Raw genomic sequence first — 7,032 nt, forward strand, 5'->3', positions numbered from 1 at the left:
GAATAAATGTCCGATATGTTTGATTTTGAATCCAGCCTCTGAGTAAATTTTTCCAACAGCGCCACACTGCTGTTTCAACATGACAGCAAACACAAAGTCAGGTCCAGTTTGCTGCTGAAGCCTGTTATCACCCTTTCCGATGCCTTGGGGATGAGTGCTGTGACCTCACCGCCCTCATTAACAGTCACCGTTTTGGAATGATATGGAATAAGAGGACAATCGTACGCACGTCCGTTGAGAACACTCAATATGTCAACTTTAATCAAATCAATAACTGGTTTAAAGATGCGTGTATTTAATTAAACTAACAAAGGAATGAAATGTTGTCATCCGTCTGTGAGTGCTAAATGGAAAATGTGCAGCTTTTGTTGTGCGAGTTGTCACTTTGAAATGTGCGATTGCGAGCTGCTTGCGGGATCAAAACAATATCAAGTGTACAAAAAAAAAAAAAAAAAATAATAAATCCACCCTTTTTTTTCTGGCTGTAATTAATTTAACATCAAATCTTTGCCCATTCCAACAAACCTCGAAATCACAATCGGTGTCTTCCACATTAAAGCTGAGCTGCACGTGTTCTTTAAAAGAGGGAGCTAAATTCTTCTACATTTCCCACATCCACATGAACGCAGCATCCCCCCCCCTCCCTGTGTGCAGGGTGCAGGGGTTGGGGGGGGGGGTGGATTTAAGTCCATAAGACTGGAGGCACGGTGGCCAGTGGTTGTCTGGTAACAGCTGGATTTGCCACCATTGTGCTCTTTGTTTAACACTAGCCTGTAATGCTTCTCCCCGGACGCAGCCTTTCTTTCTTTTTTTAATAACAAACTGAAAATGTGACTACATTAGTAATGCATCATTATGCACACATGATTACAAACTATATTTTGCATTATTTCACAACTACACCACCAAAATAAAAACAAACAAAGCAATGTTGTCCGTGACCTGGTGGCGGCGCCGACTGTTCCGCCTCCACGACGATGAAACCCTACCTGCCTCATTAATGACTTATAGACTCCGTCAGCCCTCGGTCATGTTTACACTCGTGCGCCTCCAGAGACCGACGGGTTTCTCGAATGAGGGATGAAAGCGGCTCGTCTCTCTTACTCTCGGCAGAAGTGGAGCAGATGGAATTATGGCTCACTCAAAAAAAAAACAAAAAAAAAATCAAGCTCTTGTGAGCTTGCGTTTTTTTTTTTTTTTTTTTGACTACCACTACCGCGGGGAGACAGTAAGCCGGCGGGAGAGCGGTCGTCTCGCAGGCACTGTAAATATTGTAAGGTGGCACCCGCAGCATGCGAGCACAGGTGACTGAATAATTAATAGGAGCCGTGTCTTTGACAGAAATGCTTTGGAGGCCATTAGCTCGGCTACCTGGCCGGCGAGAGCGTATTTGTCAAAAAGAAAGTAATGCCAGGGCGGTGATTGATTTCCCCGTGGCTGCCAGGTTAGAGGCGGCGCGCCTTTGTGCATTAATATCACGTGGCATCTATTAGATAGGTGACTTCCTCAACTTGTCTGGCCCCGGCGTCTCGAAAAATGTAAATTGTCATCATTAATTGCTGGAGCTCGGGGAGTATCTCCGAACACCACGTCTGGCTCTCCTCCTGCTGTATCTCCGAGAGGAAAAAAAAACAAAAAACCGTCCGCTGCGCGCATACAAATGCACAGATATCCTCGTGTTACAGTAGGCGTACGCACACATACTTTATTACTTTTAAAATGTCTCTGAATTTGCGTTTTTCATGAACTATATTGCAGCTGTTGTAATGTGATCTCACCAAATGAAAAAGAAATACACCCAGGTCATGAAGAGCAAAGTCAATGAAAGCATGTGTGCGCTTTGGCACGAAGTGAGGCGCTATTCACAAAATGGGACTGCTGTGAAAAAGCTAAATAAAGATAGAGGCCACATTTGTCTTTATTGTGTTTTTGTTTTCGTTTCAAAGACGCCACTGAAAAGTGAAAAAATAGGAAAGTACAGCCGGGTTTTTTTTTTTTTCTTCTGTGCAAACAGTCCGGCATTTACATAGCAACCTGGAAACCCTTTCACATTTGAATAATTTCTAATTTCTATGCTTTCAGTCATGGTCAATTCGCCATATTGGCCAATTCTGAAAAAAAAAAGAAGAAGCTAAATGACACGGCAAATAATGCAGCTCTATCTCCCTGTTTATTACGAGTTTCCCCAATAGGTCAGCCAATTGCTTTTTTTTTTTTTTCTTTGCTCTAATTCTTTGTAAAGTACATTTTCCTGCGGTGTTTTTTTTCCGTACTTTACTTTCTTTCTTATTCTCTGAGACGCTGCTGCGAGAAGGACAGGTTGGTTATCTCAACGCAACGGCTTTTAAGAAATGCAGCCTCAGATGAAATGTGAGCTGTTATTGCTTCTTTTAAAAGAGTGCAGTCGCAATATCCTGTGGCAGAGCCTCGAGTGCAGGCCGGCATGTCTCTGTGAATGTCTTTGCCTTCACTCAGACTCAGGCCTTCCGCTCGGCGAACATATATCAGGGGGGGGATCAACTCTGTTGTAGCAGAGGACACAATTAAGAGCATTATTTCACTCGATTTCATTGGATTAACTGGGCACATTGACTAAAGCAGGGGGAAATACCTCCGCACCGGCAATCAACACATTTTAATTTTATGCCTGCGTGCCCAGATTAAGTTAATAAATGCATGATGTCAAACGTTTGGCACTTGCGCAGTAATGAGGAAGAAAAAAGAAAAAAAACAAAACGTCTTCAATGGTGTGTCAGATGCACTCGGCCACATTGATCACAAAGTCAAAACGTAATGCGTGTCAGATCCATATGAAAAGGCATTTCCCGGGCAGATCCAATCAGAATAATGCATGCGATTCAGACAGTTGGCAGCCTGTTCAGATAGTAGCACGCCTGTCACAAGAGATTGTCTGGATTCCCGCAGATGGGCAACAAAAAGAGCAGCGTTTACTGTCAATAGATGGAGATAGAATAATGGGGACCGGCGTACATGGAGGGTCGTGTGCGGTTGTTGTTTTTTTCCTTCCTCTTGGGATAGAGAAATCTGATATCTGTTTGTATACAGGTGACACATTTTAATTCCACGTGAAAATCTACCACAGCGACATCCAATCACATGGGCGGGGACACAAGATGCTCGTCGTTGCCCGAGCGAAATGAAAGTCAGAGCTGTCTAATTGTCAGTGCCAGATATAAATGTGGTCAGACAAGTCGGAGAACCGGCCACGAAGTAGGAATGAAGCCATGTAAACAAGAAGAGCCGCAGGCGAACGCAGTAAGTCGTGGGTAGACGGTTACAAGGCTACATGACATTTCTTTTTTTTTTTTATGGCACAAGAATATTGTGATCACATAATTAAGAGCCAGTACAGTCAAATTTGAAAAACAAAAACAAAACAAAAACCAGTGAGATGATAAATGTAGAAGGCGTTTGTAAAGACGAAAGAGTTAACGAACGGACCGCTTTGGAAATCTGAAGTTTAATCTCGAGAATCTGTCGAAAAGGTCAAAAAGAAGAAAAAAGAAAAAGGAGTGTGAATCTGTGAAATATGAGGACCAAAGTATCTGTTGAATGCAATTAAACTTTTTATTGATTTAAGTCTCAAGGTCACTTAAGGTCAGGTTTGTTTTCCCCTGAAAGTCCGAATCAAAAAAACCAAGGTTTATGTTTTTGGTACATTTGATCCGGTTAGTTTTGGTTTCACAAACGATTTTTCGAAGAGCTTTGCATGACATACACACCTACAGAACGTCTTGTTATGATCACCTTCGTGGGCTGCGCTCCCTGAACCTGACATTGATTGGTTTGTAGGCGGATGTGCGCTTGATGTTGGCCTGTTTTCAATTTGGCCTGAAATGGAAATAAAATAAAATTATGAACAGATTAATTTCGTTCACATCATACTATTATTATTATTATTATTATTATTATTAATATTATTATTATGAAAAAAAAATTCCCCCCAGAAAATAAGTTATACATTTTGGAAATGTTATGCGTTTTGTTAGGTTGGCTTGATTTCTTCGTTGGACCAAATTCCTTGAAATTGAAAGGATGACGATGGCCTGCATCAACTTCCTGTGATTGGTCCAAAAGTCTGAACTGGTGTTTTTATACTGTAAACAAACCGAACCATAGTTCAGTTGGATCTGGACCGCGACTAGACCTTCTTTGGTTGGACCAAATGTTGGTCCTTTGGTTCAGACCATAGTGTGAAAGCACTTTTAGGTTTGATTGATATTCTACTTCTTCAAATCCATCTTTTTTTTGCCATTTAAACCAATCAAAGCATTGTCGACTTGTCCCGTTCCATGTAACATGTGATAACATGCTATCAACAAGGTCAAAAGCTTGTTTTAACCACATGGTTGCGTGTTCGTAGCCTATTGGTTAATTCCCACACCACATATCCGCCGCCCTGTTCCCACTTCTCGTCTATTACTGGCACTCAAATAAACACTAAAGAACAGAGAGCAGAGCCTTTCTTAGACTTATCTACATTAAAGAGCATTATGTTTTTCCTAAACCTTCGTGCTCAGTGAACAGCCTCGCAGCACTTTCTCATCATGCATAATAAAAAGATATTTATCTGTATTCTAACACACAAGAAAGAAAATTATACGATTTCATTATATTTCAGCTATAATTCCCTTCCAGGCTGATGCAACACATGATAACATAAACAACTCATATTTAAAGCGGTGCTCGACTGACTCTTGTAAATAGATAATCATCCTAATCCATCACTTAATACATGCTTCAGATTTCAACATGTGCTCTACCATTATTTGATTAGTTTGATATTAATATGTTTTAAAGAGGTGTGGAGCGTAGGAGTGAGGCGGAGTGGTTAGAGAGGCCGTCTATCAGTTATATTCAAGGCTCTGTGTGGGCCTCCAGACACCTGGATAAAAAGTCCTCAGCCAAGAGACGAGTGTAGACCAGCTGCTGTACGATGACCTCTGACCTCCCTGTGAAAGAGGAGCTGAAACTGTAACGGTAAAAAAAGGAAAATATATAGATACCTTCTCATTTGAATGTTCCTTTTAAACACTAATTGGTGCTTTAAATATACAGCAGGTGGAATGATCTGTGTAGACGGCTGGAAAAGTGGAGGAGAAAGAAGGAACATAACTATTAGCAACGTAAAGAAATGGCCAGACTTGGAACGGCGACAATTGCTTGAGGCTACATTTGAATTAATAATGATCAGTCTGTGCAAATACATGGAGAGAAAGCAAAAGAATCCTGGACTCACCCATTGAGACTCGACTGCTGTTTTTTTTTAGTTTTTTTTTTAAATGATTTGCTCCCCGTCTGCCCTGTTAACACAAACTCAACACTTCCTGTATATGTTTCAAATTATAAGCCCTCTAACTCTACCAACTCTTCATTTCTCATCGAGGCATTTATTGTGCCATTTCTTTAGTGACGTTAACTTAAGACACTGTAATGACTCGTAGAAAAACTTTCACGAGTGAAGTTCAATGGGAGTCTATGGAGCCAAAGCCTTTTCGGAGCCAACCCCTGGTGGCCCTCGGTGGTATTGCAGTTAAAGGCAGTTCCGCAATTTTTCCCGACCCGGAAGCTACGTCCATTTTTATATGGTCTTAAAGTCCCCATGCTCCTCCGGTTTCATCCAATCTTGTATTGTCTCAATAACACGCTTGCAGTGGCGTACGCCGGCTTGATTTACCACATAGGGTTTTTCAATATCACGGAACAGACAGAGCATCTCACATCACCAGCAGCTTCACATAATAACATAACTCCATCAGCAACATGTGGTCGATTATATGCAGCGGGAATCCTTTTCTTTCAATTTACTTTCGGTGGAAAAATGCCTGGTTTCACGGACAAAGTGTTCGTTTTTCTCGCTGGTACTTTGCTTTGTACGTTTCACATTCCTGCAGTCTGTTCGACGCACGTACAGGCAACTGCTCTCTAATGAAGGACACATGATCGGCTCTTATTCTACGTGTGCAGCCATCAAAAGCGTTGGTGAGAATCGGCGATGATTAATTCATGCCATAACCCCCTCCCGAGTGCTTTGTTTGTGATATCACTGACGGGCACTTTATCGGCCTTCCTCTTCTTTAGTGGAAAGATGATACAGCGTTGATCGAGTTAGCGCTTCTTTCTTACTGTCGAGGCAGCATGAAGGGAAACTCTGCACGTTGGTGAGCCCAGCTGGAAGCAAGAGATAGAAAATTAAATCAGGACTATTTTGAGAGCCAAATGAACTTTCTTTTTCTATTGTCAGTGAAGACCTCAACTCCTCTGCAAAGGTGACAAATATCCTTTCGATGCCGAGTTGGGCGTTGACCGAAGGAAAGTTCCTGTTCATCTATATCATGTTAGAATTTCAATTTGTACCACGATGCATTTACTCCTGTGGATATGAAGTTGCAGCCAAAAAGGAGATCTGAGTTTACTCATGAGGGCGATGGCGTGAATTTTCTTTGTAATTTTATACATGTGGGTTGTTTCTTTCTTTGTTCACAGATGTGTTCACACACTGATGCTGCATCACTGTTTGTGTGGGTCTCTCCGTCCCTGTGTTCTTCTTTTTCTTGTTGTTTTTGTGAGCGTCCATGTGTGGGTGTTTGAGTTAGCTTCACGCGTATTTGCCCCCCCCACCCGCTCTCTCTCTCCAACCTCCCCCGCCCTGTGTGTAAGTGAGCATGTGTGTTTGAAAAACGGCGGCCGCTGTGGGTGTGGATGTGGTGGGACGGGTAAAACGCAGAGGTCAGCTATCACTTTGAAACATGCCGGTCCTTATCTCTGTCACAAGGCCTAATAGAGTAATGAATCAACATAAAGCCCGGGACTCTCCTGAATGGACCGCTGCTTCCTCCTGCAACACTCGCGCCGTACTTCAACTACACTTACTGCCTCTGTAAGCATCTTTGGCCCTCCTCTGTTGTTTATGGGCGGGTTTCAAAAGTGCCTGAATTGCGACTACTGTCAGAGGTGTATTCACACATGAGCAAGCTCTAACGCCTCGTCCTACACTCGGCCGCTGTGAAA

Source organism: Embiotoca jacksoni, unplaced genomic scaffold (assembly GCF_022577435.1).
Source record: "Embiotoca jacksoni isolate LCO1_2020_lvr unplaced genomic scaffold, fEmbJac1.0.p SCAF_19, whole genome shotgun sequence".
In the NCBI taxonomy this organism is placed as follows: Eukaryota; Metazoa; Chordata; class Actinopteri; family Embiotocidae; genus Embiotoca; species Embiotoca jacksoni.